This window comes from Crinia signifera, chromosome 6, assembly GCF_055691185.1.
Source record: "Crinia signifera chromosome 6, ASM5569118v1, whole genome shotgun sequence".
NCBI classification, from domain to species: Eukaryota; Metazoa; Chordata; class Amphibia; order Anura; family Myobatrachidae; genus Crinia; species Crinia signifera.
The window spans coordinates 14,491,506-14,506,314 of NC_139222.1; positions in this window are offsets into that span (position 1 = coordinate 14,491,506).

Consider the following 14,809-nt stretch of genomic DNA (forward strand, 5'->3'; position numbering starts at 1 on the left):
AAATGTGACATTAATGACTTCACCTGTGCACCAGCTAGGCGGTCTGGGAAATGTGAGCGTTAGCTGATGCACAGGTGAAGTCATTACAAACTATCGCATTTCCCAGACCACCTAGCTGGTGCACAGGTGTAGTTATTACTAACTGTGACATTTCCCAGACCACCTAGCTGGTGCACAGGTGTAGTTATTACTAACTGACATTTCCCAGACCCCCTAGCTGGTGCACAGGTGTAGTCATTAATGTCACATTTCCCAGACCACCTAGCTGGTTCGCAGGTGCAGTCATTACTAGGTGGTTTGGGAAATGTGACAGTTTGCAATGACTGCACCTGTTCACCAGCTAGGTGATCTAGGAAACATGACATTAATGACTGCACCTGTGCACCAGCTAGGTGATCTGGGGAAGTGTGACAGTTAGTAATGACTACAGCTGTGCACCAGCTAGGTGGTCTGGGAAATGTAACAGTAATGACTGCACCTGTGCACCAGCTTGGTGATCTGGGAAATGTGACAGTTAGTAATGACTGCACCTGTGCACCAGCTAGGTGGTCTGGGAAATGTGACAGTTAGTAATGACTGCACTTGTGCACCAGCTAGGGGGCCTGGGAAATGTGACAGTTAGTAATGACTGGACCTGTGCACCAGCTAGGGGGCCTGGGAAATGTGACATTAATGACTACACCTGTGCACCTTCTAGGTGATCTGGAGATCATGGCCTATTGGTAGATCTTGAGGACCGGTTTGGCCACCCCTTCTTAAATGATGTCAATTAGTAAAGTATACACTGGAGATTCTGAAAGCATGGACTCTTATTGGTTCACCAGGATCAAGCTTAGCCCCCCTTAGTGTATGTGCTATCCAATTGTGCGGGTGTCATGTAGGAGAAAAACAACAATTACCTGATTTTCATAAGGTGCCCATACACGTTACAATTATTGTATACAATATCGCATCTCATCGCGTCTCGGTTTTGCGATGAGATGAGATCTAGTACACAAAGTATGTGCTGCACACACTTTTTGTACTAGATCTCATCTCATCGCAAAACCGAGATGCGATGAGATGCGATATTGTATACAATATTTCTAACGTGTATGGGCACCTTTACTCCTGAAACAGCAAAGAAGAGGATTAAAGATGATTACTGGGTACGTGTAATAAGGTGCCAGTTGCCAGCGGTCCAGAATTTTGAGTGGATGGATATTTAAAGAGGCAATCATTTACAAAGCAAAACCAACCATGTAATCGCTGGCCGCATTAAAAATGTCACCATTCTCGGACAAAATCCTGGACCTCCGGCAACTAGTACCTTTATTACATTTACACCTTGGAGTCCATTACAGACTGGTTCCACAATGTTATAAAATCAAAAGAGCTCATGTACTGAGAGTTATATTCCCATGTGATACGGGGCTTCCACCGTCACCAGCGGCGTAACAGAAAATTTTGCCCCCCCCTCCGTTAAAAGACAAGACACCCCCCCCCCCCCGGGGAGCTGGCAGGGGGGTCCATGCGGCGTGGGGGTACCTGTGGTCAGGGACTCGGGAGAGCCTGGAGGTCCCTGCAGCGCTGATTATGAGTTGCCGGGGTCCCTGCAGCGAAGTGGAAATACTGCGCTACCGCCGTGCGGCGGCGCAGGAAGCACTTCTGACTCTGAAAACACTGGGCGCATGCTGATTGGCTGAATCTCAGCCAATCAGTGTGCGGCTGCGGCCAGTGTTTTCAAAGTTAGAAGTGTTTCCCGCGCCACAACGGTGGTAGCGCAGTATTTCCACTTCGCTGCAGGGACCCCGGCAACTCATAATCAGCGCCGCAGGGACCTCCAGGCTCTCCCGAGTCCCTGACCACAGGTACCCCCGCGCCGCACGGACCCCCCTGCCAGCTCCCCGCTGCACCCACAAGCAGTGGGGAGCTGGCGAAGAAACAACAGCGCCCACAGACCCCCGGCGCCTCCCTGCCACCGCGGGGGCTGCGGCCCTTTAGTTACGCCACTGACCATCACATATTTATTGGTGTTATACTTACTGAACTTCAGAGAGGGCAGCAGAGTTGGAACTAGAGGCTCCAGGAGACTTCACTAACTTATCCTTACAGATGATCCAACGTCACAACCTCTAATTACCATAGTAGATCTCACATGTGAGAGAAAAAAAATCAATGATCCCAAGGGTCGGATCAAAAATATGGACAGGGTAAGTATATATTTCCGAAAGGAGGTGAGTACCCACACTTGCACTACGATAGATATGGGCGCGTGTATAAAGGCATCTTTAACTGGTGGCATCATGTGTGAAAAAAGGAATTCAATGGGCAATACCATGTGGTGTGAGGGTCAGGCAGAAATTTGTACCGTACTCACATGGCCATACACAGAAGCAATCACGTAGAGGTTTCTTTACAATCCAGCGGGTCCACATAATCATGTGCCGCAGATTCTCTATCCAACGGTAAAAGGTCTCACATGTGGGAGAAAATAATTAAAAACACCAATGGGAATGTGTGGGGATATTGAACTAAAGGGCGTACCCACACAAAGAACAATCTATCCTTATCTTTCCTAGTGTAAGTATGGGTACGCAACTCCTTTCAGAAACAAATACATTTACCCTGTCCATATTTTTATCCGACCCTTGGGATGACAATTTATGGGGCTACGGCTAGTCGCAAATCAGTGCATTAGGTCTCACCCACAACACGGTATGCCATGTGTTCCCCTGCCGTGGGTGCGTTGAGCCGTATCTGGTCGATGGATCGACAACTAGACACATTCCACCAAGAGTGGCCAACCACGTCATTGTCCAACTAGATCCCCTCGATCCACTACACCAGAACCGCATTGAGTACGTCTACATCTATATAATTCCTGCAGTAATAAGAATGTGACCAAGTGTATACTGGTGACCGGACTGTATTTCTATTACTATAACGAACAAGTCTTTTTTTTTTCTCCTGGAAGCCGGGACAATGTCTACTGTGTCATACTATGCAATATTACGTAGATCTCTTAATGGTTTGACCTCCCAGGTACATACCTGTGTTACATAACTAACAAGAACACTGATTCTAATCCGATGTTTTACTGATTGAGCAAGTTATTAATAGTTTCTTGACTATAAAAGAAGGACACTAATTAAGGATAGACAACAGGTAACGTAAACCTCTATCTGCGTACCCAAGGAATAGAACTTTCCTAGATAATCTTCTAGTTCTGACACTTGTATACATGTGATCCACTTCAAGTCCACCTCCCGTAAGGATCGGAGGTTGGCGACTGAAGAAACACACATCTACATTTGCCTATCCTAAGACGGTATGCCCCATATATTTCTTATAACATCACGCAATATAACGCTTCCAGACTAATTGTCTGAAGACATTCCAGAACGTTTCTGAAATACCTCTAGTCTGAATTATGGTATGTTGGAACCCTTCGTTCCTCTAGGATCCTACAGCCAAGACCCATGCCTTCCGTTCAACCAATACAGGTCTTGGCAACAATCGTTCCAAGTTGAAATGGTAACCCAATTCATGGACCAAGTGCCATGGTTAGTACCTAGGAGTACAATTTTGTGTGGGGTTACTTGGGATCAATGCGCATAAATTATGTAAATGCAGCCTGCTTATTACCATAGGAGGGTTTACCGTCCCCCTCAAACTGAAATCTGAATGGTATAAAGTTATGGAACAGCCTGGCGCAGATTCATAAAACAAAATGTGAGTGGTTTAAAATGTAAAAACAACTTTTATTGCAGAAAACATAAAATGTATACAAACAAAATACATTTGGACACTTCTATCCAACACCGGGTTATATTCTTTTGTAAGATATAAATAAATACCTCACCCAAAATGATGGCTACGGTGGGCTTAAGTTATTGATAAGATCTGCGGCACGACCGCAAAAGGCTTAAGGGTCAGGATCCCGGTGGGAAAGTGCAAGTGCGTCCTTTCAAAGTGTCCAAGTGCCAAAAAGGTGCAGGGTTAGGGAAGTGCACCGGCGTGATAACAGCAACGCGTTTCGGAGATGATGCTCTCCTTCCTCAGGCTGGAGATTCTGTATGATCTTTTTTAAACACCTTGACACTATGGGGCCGATTCAGCCCCATGACTGCTGGTGGGGTGGTTTGCGCATGTGCGAATATGCACATACACAAACCCCAGGAGCGAATGGCCTCAGTGAGTTACACAATCCCCGAGCCGTTCACTCAAGGAGGGGCAGAATACGGGTGCCCCAATGAAATGCTGGGAACGCGTGCGGGCTGCTGACGTCACATGACGTCAGTCCCCGCCCACTTTTTGGCGATCTGCGGTTGAAATGAAATTCCGTTTAGACTGACATTTATTACGGGGGGGGGGGGGGGGCATTTGATTACAAGGCAGCAATGTAACACTTCCCTGGCCTGCAGACCTCCCCAACCATCAGAATGGAGGCCGAATTCGGCTCTGTCCGATCCAAGTAGAATTACCCACATAATGCTATTCCCTAGCTCTGATCAGCTACAATACACTTATCGCCTCATTCAGGCCTGTTGGCAAGGCTGCAATTTTTGCTGATGAACACAAGATTTGGGTGGGTTATTTTGTTTCTGTGCAGAAGAAATACTGGCGGCTTTATTCTTACACTGCAATTTAGATTTCAGTTTGAACACACCCCACACAAATCGAATTCTCTCTGCAGATGTTACATCTGCCCCACCTGCAGTGCACATGGTTTGGTCCATGAGGCCAAATATTACATAGAGATCATGCACAGGGTTATAAGGGGAGACATACAAAAGATTGTTTAGCATATCCGTGGTGACCTGCAACGTTTCGGGACATATACACAGTCCTCCGATCGGGTAGGTGAGAGGCGTAATGATCAGGACATCAATATTACAGTAGTGTGGTGCACAGATACTTTACTGTTATTTCTCTACACTTTTTTCTGTTGATACTGTGCAAATTTTAACTTGACTAATAAAGGTTTATTTTTATCCTCTGAGGTGCACAACACAAAGGCATTTCTTGCTGTCTTTAGTATCCTGTTCATTACTTGTCGACATATACAGTATACTCCCCGGATCTTGTGGGAGATTCACTCACCTGTACCGGCTCTGGGACCTCCCCCTGCCTGGTGTAACCACCACCTGCAGCCTGGATCCAGTGTCTCTGCTCAGTCGGGACGTGCGACCTGATGCTTATTTAACATGTTAGATTATGTATTACAGCGTTACAAAAAATACTAATAATGTTTTGTACATCCTTAGAGGTATATATATATATATATATATATATATATATATATATATATATATATAGCAACAAATTTGCAGATGGCACTCACAAGGTTAAACAAAATCTGCACGGCGGCAGCAATAGTAAGAACAAACAGAATCAACACAGGCTTGTGTCTAAAGCCTGTGTTGATTCTGTTTGTTCTTACTATTGCTGCCGCCGTGCAGATTTTGTTTAACCTTGTGAGTGCCATCTGCAAATTTGTTGCTACATTCTTTCCTTGGAGAAATGGAGAGGCACCACAAGTAGCTGAACCTTTGAAACGAGTGCCAGGACCCCCTTGCCCTATATATATATATATATATATATATATATATATAATTATTATTTTTTTAACACAATTTCTTTTTCTTTTTTTTTTAATAAAGTTTATTTGTGAGATGACAGATTCATAGAGAAAACAGGACAAGTGATCTGCTCATAAATCAGAACAATATATATATATATATATATATATATATATATATAGCATAGAGGGGTATCGGCTATCCAGGGTCCCCGCCTTCAATAAATGTAGTGGAGGAGTGCTTAAGATATAGGGGGTTATTCTGGTTCACTCTGGATTTGCACAATCACTCTCTAATGGACAAAACCATGTGCAGAGAGAGAGAGTTAGATTTGGGTGGGGGGTGTACTTCAAACTGATATCTATATTGCAGTGTTGCAGTGTAAAAATAAAGCAGCCAGTACTTACCCTGCACAGAAACAATAAAACAACCAAATCTAACTCTCTCTGCACATGTCACATCAGCCCCACCTGCAGTGCACATGGTTTTGTCCATTAGAGAGTGATTGTGCCTTTTCGAGTGAATCAGAATAATCCCATATTCCATCGAATGGATGTGCAAGATTTTAGCAATAATCTCATCTATCACCGGGGGACCTCCATTGGATGGTTGCGAGGACCATGTGAGTGAACAGCTTGTCCTGGTGGACGGACGCTTCAGGGGTGTTTATTGATAATAGGAAGAAGTTGGCTTTAAAGGGGATGTTCAGTGATTAGCTAGGACCACAACCTCTTTCCATAAGGGAATCAGAAGTGGGCAGTCCCATCATACCCTCTATCCATAAGGGAATCAGAAGTGGGCAGTCCCATCATACCCTCTTTCCATAAGGGAATCAGAAGTGGGCAGTTCCATCATACCCGCTTTCCATAAGGAAATCAGCAGTGGGCAGTTCCATCATACGCGCTTTCCATAAGGGAATCAGAAGTGGGCAGTCCCATCATACCCGCTTTCCATAAGGGAATCAGAAGTGGGCAGTCCCATCATACCCGCTTTCCATAAGGGAATCAGAAGTGGGCAGTTCCATCATACCCTCTTTCCATAAGGGAATCAGAAGTGGGCAGTCCCATCATACCCTCTATCCATAAGGGAATCAGAAGTGGGCAGTCCCATCATACCCTCTATCCATAAGGGAATCAGAAGTGGGCAGTTCCATCATATCCTCTATCCATAAGGGAATCAGAAGTGGGCAGTCCCATCATACCCTCTTTCCATAAGGGAATCAGAAGTGGGCAGTCCCATCATACCCTCTATCCATAAGGGAATCAGAAGTGGGCAGTCCCATCATACCCTCTATCCATAAGGGAATCAGAAGTGGGCAGTTCCATCATATCCTCTATCCATAAGGGAATCAGAAGTGGGCAGTCCCATCATACCCGCTTTCCATAAGGGAATCAGAAGTGGGCAGTCCCATCATACCCTCTATCCATAAGGGAATCAGAAGTGGGCAGATCCATCATACCCTCTTTCCATATGGGAATCAGAAGTGGGCAGTTCCATCATACCCTCTTTCCATAAGGGAATCAGAAGTGGGCAGTTCCATCATACCCTCTTTCCATAAGGGAATCCGAAGTGGGCAGTTCCATCATACCCTCTTTCCATAAGGGAATCAGAAGTGGGCAGTTCCATCATACCCTCTTTCCATAAGGGAATCAGAAGTGGGCAGTTCCATCATACCCTCTTTCCATAAGGGAATCCGAAGTGGGCAGTTCCATCATACCCTCTTTCCATAAGGGAATCAGAAGTGGGCAGTTCCATCATACCCTCTTTCAATAAGGGAATCAGAAGTGGGCAGTTCCATCATACCCTCTTTCCATAAGGGAATCCGAAGTGGGCAGTTCCATCATACCCTCTTTCCATAAGGGAATCAGAAGTGGGCAGTTCCATCATACCCTCTTTCAATAAGGGAATCAGAAGTGGGCAGCTCCATCATATATGGAGAAACATTCCGTCTGCATTTTTATAATGCCAACATAAAGGGGAAACATTGGACCTTATTCTGGTTGATTCACAAGGCTGCGTATTCGCAGCCTTGCAAATCCACTGGATGCCGCCCTGCAAATGCCAACATGCACAACCCCCCTTTCATGTCACGTTAGCAGGGGATGTGAATGGATGTTTTACATAAACATATATTCACATCAACGACAACTGAATGATGTGGAAGTCACACGCACATCTAAAGTTACTCTGAGGCAACCTTAGATGTGCATGAGTATACGGAGGGAAGCTGCCATCTGGTGATGTCAGCTGCCTGCCCATGTCACGGCCCAATCACCATGGGACCGCCCATGAAATGTTGGGCGTTCTCATGGGAGCGACTATCTGCCCCACGCCCACAAAGTTGGGTGCGTGCACTAGGGGTGTGCACATGCACATACACCAAACATCGGCCCCCGTGCGAACGGACCAGAATTATCCCCATAGTACCATCTATAGCATAGTTTACATTGGCATACAGTACATTCCAGGGCAGTCCTCCGTAGCTAGTGTTTCTCCCAGGTCAGATTCCCACGCCCTGTCATGAGAAGCTTTAATTCCAATACGGTGGGATGATGATGATGATAGCATTGTATATAAAGTCGATATAAGTCTTAAGTGGAAGCTTTATGAAAGGCTAGGAGCTCTACTGAGGAAAGTGGGCGGGCAGTCTTTTGTGATACCGATGAAGAAAACAAACCATCAGCCCTTATTATACTCCTGCTCTCCCCCTCACATCATGTCACTGTGTTACCAGCCCAGAGATCTGACCAGTCTCCTCCTCACACTCTCTGGTGTATCTCATACATCAGGAGCCATCAGCCCCTATTATACTGCTGCTCACCCCCTCACATCATGTCACTGTGTGTTACCAGCCCAGAGATCTGACCAGTCTCCTCCCCACACTCTCTGGTGTATCTCATACATCAGGAGCCATCAGCCCCTATTATACTCCTGCTCTCCCCCTCACATCATGTCACTGTGTGTTACCAGCCCAGAGATTTGACCAGTCTCCTCCCCACACTCTCTGGTGTATCTCATACACCAGGAGCCATCAGCCCCTATTCTACTCCTGCTCTCCCCCTCACATCATGTCACTGTGTTACCAGCCCAGAGATCTGACCAGTGTCCTCCCTGCACTCTCTGGTGTATCTCATACATCAGGAGCCATCAGCCCCTATTATACTCCTGCTCTCCCCCTCACATCATGTCACTGTGTTACCAGCCCAGAGATCTGACCAGTCTCCTCCTCACACTCTCTGGTGTATCTCATACATCAGGAGCCATCAGCCCCTATTATACTGCTGCTCACCCCCTCACATCATGTCACTGTGTGTTACCAGCCCAGAGATCTGACCAGTCTCCTCCCCACACTCTCTGGTGTATCTCATACATCAGGAGCCATCAGCCCATATTGTACTCCTGCTCTCCCCTCACATCATGTCACTGTGTTACCAGCCCAGAGATCTGACCAGTCTCCTCCCTACACTTTCTGGTGTGTCTCATACATCAGGAGCCATCAGCCCCTTTTATACTCCTGCTCTCCCCTCACATCATGTCACTGTGTGTTACCAGCCCAGAGATCTGACCAGCCTCCTCCCCACACTCTCTGGTGTATCTCATACATCAGGAGCTATCAGCCCCTATTATACTCCTGCTCTCCCCCTCACATCATGTCACTGTGTGTTACCAGCCCAGAGATCTGACCAGTCTCCTCCCCGCACTCTCAGGTGTATATCATACATCAGGAGCCATCAGTCCCTATTATACTCCTGCTCTCCCCCTCACATCATGTCACTGTGTGTTACCAGCCCAGAGATCTGACCAGTCTCCTCCCCACACTCTCTGGTGTATCTCATACATCAGGAGCCATCAGCCCATATTGTACTCCTGCTCTCCCCTCACATCATGTCACTGTGTTACCAGCCCAGAGATCTGACCAGTCTCCTCCCTACACTTTCTGGTGTGTCTCATACATCAGGAGCCATCAGCCCCTTTTATACTCCTGCTCTCCCCTCACATCATGTCACTGTGTGTTACCAGCCCAGAGATCTGACCAGCCTCCTCCCCACACTCTCTGGTGTATCTCATACATCAGGAGACATCAGCCCCTATTATACTCCTGCTCTCCCCCTCACATCCTGTCACTGTGTGTTACCAGCCCAGAGATCTGACCAGCCTCCTCCCCACACTCTCTGGTGTATCTCATACATCAGGAGACATCAGCCCCTATTATACTCCTGCTCTCCCCCTCACATCATGTCACTGTGTTTTACCAGCCCAGAGATCTGACCAGTCTCCTCCCCACACTCTCTGGTGTATCTCATACATCAGGTGCCATCAGCCCCTTGTCACAAACCACAGATCTCACCATCGGAAACATCGGTCATTGCCATCTCGATGGTCTGTGCTGCGTGAGAGGTCTGTCATCCGCATGGCTTCTGATGTGTGGCGTGATGTCCCCAGTGTCCCCGCGGTCCGTTGCCATAGTTCCCTGCCAAGTGCACGCCGTTCCCGGGCAGCATGGGTGCCGCCATGACACTCTCAGTCAGCTGATTCCCCAGACCAATCCCCGCTGTCCATTCTCGTCACCTCTGACCCACACACCTGTACCTGGATCAAGGTGTGTGCTCCTTTTCCCAGTATTGATTGGTGCTGCAGCCGGCAGCCAATCACAGACAAGCAAGGGGGATAAAGCCGGCCTGCGGCCTTCCTTCCTTGTCTTGAACAATTGCTTACCTGCTCTCAGTATTCTCCTGTGACAGAGAAGTTCCCAAGACTCCGAGATCTCCAGGCTCCCCTGTGTCTCACTCCAGCGTTACCAGCACCTGCGATACTTACCTGGTTCTGTCCATCTCCAGAAGACTCCTGCCCTTTCCACCTCTGCAGTCGAGTACAGGTGCCTCGCCATTACCACCTTCGGCTTCCAAGCCTTTCAGCGACATTATCCATCTTGTCCTGAACTACCGACAGGCTCCGTCGACTCCAGCGTCGACATTTCTCTGCTGTGCTCTATAGAGACTTTACCATCTACGTCCTATTGCTCCAGCATATACCTAAGCCGTCTACCAGCCGTCGGCACCATTGTCGGCACCACGGTCTACCTCAGTTGTCGACATCCTGTGCAATCCTCCGCAGTCTCCAGATTGCCTCTCCTCCATTATTACCTCCAGTACCATCTCCCTTGCCTGCGTCCAGAGGACCACGGCAGGGGGCCGCGACCTGCCTGTCAGACGCAGCTAAGTCCAAAGTTCCTTGCGGGGCTCCCTGGTGAATACCGCTGGCAGGTTAGACTCCGCGCCCCTGTTCCTGGTCTCCGTCAACTCTCTGGTTCGCTGTGCCCTGATCTCCCCGTGTATGTCCTACATCAAACCTTCTGCCTTTGGCTCTCCAGCGCCCTCCACTGGTCCACCACGGTCACAGCCGGGAACACAGAACCCGCCTGCGCTGACACCCCTATTATACTCCTGCTCTCCCCTCACATCATGTCACTGTGTGTTAAAAGCAAAGGGATCTGACCAGTCTCCTCCCCGCACTCTCTGGTGTATCTCATACATCAGGAGCCATCAGCCCCTATTATACTCCTGCTCTCCCCCTCACATCATGTCACTGTGTGGTACCAGCCCAGAGATCTGACCAGTCTCCTCCCCGCACTCTCTGGTGTATCTCATACATCAGTAGCCATCAACCTCTATTATACTCCTGCTCTCCCCCTCACATCATGTCACTGTGTGTTACCAGCCCAGAGATCTGACCAGTCTCCTCCCCACACTCTCTGGTGTATCTCATACATCAGTAGCCATCAGCCCCAATTATACTCCTGCTCTCCCCCTCACATCATGTCACTGTGTGTTACCAGCCCAGAGATCTGACCAGTCTCCTCCCCACACTCTCTGGTGTATCTCATACATCAGTAGCCATCAGCCCCTATTATACTCCTGCTCTCCCCCTCACATCATGTCACTGTGTGTTACCAGCCCAGAGATCTGACCAGTCTCCTCCCCGCACTCTCTGGTGTATCTCATACATCAGGAGCCATCAGCCCCTATTATACTCCTGCTCTCCCCCTCGCATCATGTCACTGTGTGTTACCAGCCCAGAGATCTGACCAGTCCCCTCCCCACACTCTCTGGTGTATCTCATACATCAGCCCCTACTATACTCCTGCTTTCCCATCACATCATGTCACTGTGTGTTACCAGCCCAGAGATCTGATCAGTCTCCTCCCCGCACTCTCTGGTGTATCTCATACATCAGCAGCCATCAGCCCCAATTATAGTCCTGCTCTCCCCTCACATCATGTCACTGTGTGTTACCAGCTCAGAGATCTGACCAGTCTCCTCCCCGCACTCTCTGTTGTATCTCATACATCAGGAGCCATCACCCCTATTATACTCCTGCTCTCCCCCTCACATCATGTCACTGTGTGTTACCAGCCCAGAGATCTGACCAGTCTCCTCCCCACACTCTCTGGTGTATCTCATACATCAGTAGCCATCAGCCCCAATTATACTCCTGCTCTCCTCATCACATCATGTCACTGTGTGTTACCAGCCCAGAGATCTGACCAGTCTCCTCCCCACACTCTCTGGTGTATCTCATACATCAGTAGCCATCAGCCCCTATTATACTCCTGCTCTCCCCCTCACATCATGTCACTGTGTGTTACCAGCCCAGAGATCTGACCAGTCTCCTCCCCACACTCTCTGGTGTATCTCATACATCAGTAGCCATCTGCCCCTATTATACTCCTGCTCTCCCCCTCACATCATGTCACTGTGTGTTACCAGCCCAGAGATCTGACCAGTCTCCTCCCCGCACTCTCTAGTTTATCTTATACATGAGGAGCCATCAGCCCCTATTATACTCCTGCTCTCCCCCTCACATCATGTCACTGTGTGTTACCATCCCAGAGATCTGACCAGTTCCTCCCCGCACTCTCTGGTGTATCTCATACATCAGGAGCCATCAGCCGCTATTATACTTCTACTCTCCCCTCACATCATGTCACTGTGTGTTACCAGCCCAGAGATCTGACCAGTCTCCTCCCCACACTCTCTGGTGTATCTCATACATCAGGAGCCATCAGCCCCTATTATACTCCTGCTCTCCCCCTCGCATCATGTCACTGTGTGTTACCAGCCCAGAGATCTGACCAGTCCCCTCCCCACACTCTCTGGTGTATCTCATACATCAGCCCCTATTATACTTCTGCTCTCCCCTCACATCATGTCACTGTGTGTTACCAGCCCAGAGATCTGACCAGTCTCCTCCCCACACTCTCTGGTGTATCTTATACATCAGGAGCCATCAGCCCCTATTATACTCCTGGTCTCCCCCTCATATCATGTCACTGTGTGTTACCAGCCCAGAGATCTGACCAGTCTCCTCCCCGCACTCTCTAGTGTATCTCATACATCAGGAGCCACCAGCCCCTATTATACTCCTGCTCTCCCCCTCGCATCATGTCACTGTGTGTTACCAGCCCAGACATCTGACCAGTATCCTCCCCACACTCTCTGGTGTATCTCATACATCAGGAGCCATCAGCCCCTATTATACTCCTGCCCTCCCCCTCACATCATGTCACTGTGTGTTACCAGCCCAGAGATCTGACCAGTCTCCTCCCCGCACTCTCTGGTGTATCTCATACATCAGGAGCCATCAGCCGCTATTATACTTCTGCCCTCCCCTCACATCATGTCACTGTGTGTTACCAGCCCAGAGATCTGACCAGTCTCCTCCCCACACTCACTGGTGTATCTCATACATCAGGAGCCATCAACCTCTATTATACTCCTGCTCTCCCCCTCACATCATGTCACTGTGTGTTACCAGCCCAGAGATCTGACCAGTCTCCTCCCCGCACTCTCTGGTGTATCTCATACATCAGGAGCCATCAGCCCCTATTATACTCCTGCTCTCCCCCTCGCATCATGTCACTGTGTTACCAGCCCAGACATCTGACCAGTCCCCTCCCCACACTCTCTGGTGTATCTCATACATCAGGAGACATCAGCCCATATTATACTTCTGCTCTCCCCTCACATCATGTCACTGTGTGTTGGCAGCCCATAGATCTGATCAGTCTCCTCCCCGCACTCTCTGGTGTATCTCATACATCAGCAGCCATCAGCCCCTATTATAGTCCTGCTCTCCCCTCACATCATGTCACTGTGTGTTACCAGCTCAGAGATCTGACCAGTCTCCTCCCCGCACTCTCTAGTGTATCTCATACATCAGGAGCCACCAGCCCCTATTATACTCCTGCTCTCCCCCTCGCATCATGTCACTGTGTGTTACCAGCCCAGAGATCTGACCAGTCTCCTCCCCACACTCTCTGGTGTATCTCATACATCAGGAGCCATCAGCCCCTATTATACTCCTGCTCTCCCCTCACATCATGTCACTGTGTGTTACCAGCCCAGAGATCTGACCAGTCTCCTCCCCACACTCACTGGTGTATCTCATACATCAGGAGCCATCAACCTCTATTATACTCCTGCTCTCCCCCTCACATCATGTCACTGTGTTACCAGCCCAGAGATCTGACCAGTCTCCTCCCCGCACTCTCTGGTGTATCTCATACATCAGCCCCTATTATACTCCTGCTCTCCCCCTCGCATCATGTCACTGTGTGTTACCAGCCCAGACATCTGACCAGTCTCCTCCCCACACTCTCTGGTGTATCTCATACATCAGGAGCCATCAGCCCCTATTATACTCCTGCCCTCCCCCTCACATCATGTCACTGTGTGTTACCAGCCCAGAGATCTGACCAGTCTCCTCCCCACACTCTCTGGTGTATCTCATACATCAGGAGCCATCAGCCCCTATTATACTCCTGCTCTTCCCCTCACATCATGTCACTGTGTGTTACCAGCCCAGAGATCTGACCAGTCTCCTCCCCACACTCTCTGGTGTATCTCATACATCAGGAGCCATCAGCCCCTATTATACTCCTGCTCTCCCCCCTCACATCATGTCACTGTGTGTTACCAGCCCAGAGATCTGACCAGTCTCCTCCCCGCACTCTCTGGTGTATCTCATACATCAGCGCCTATTATACTCCTGCCCTCCCCACCACATCATGTCACTGTGTGTTACCAGCCCAGAGATCTGACCAGTCTCCTCCACACACTCTGGTGTATCTCATACATCAGGAGCCATCAGCCCCTATTATACTCCTGCTCTCCCCCCTCACATCATGTCACTGTGTGTTACCAACCCAGAGATCTGACCAGTCTCCTCCCCGCACTCTCTGGTGT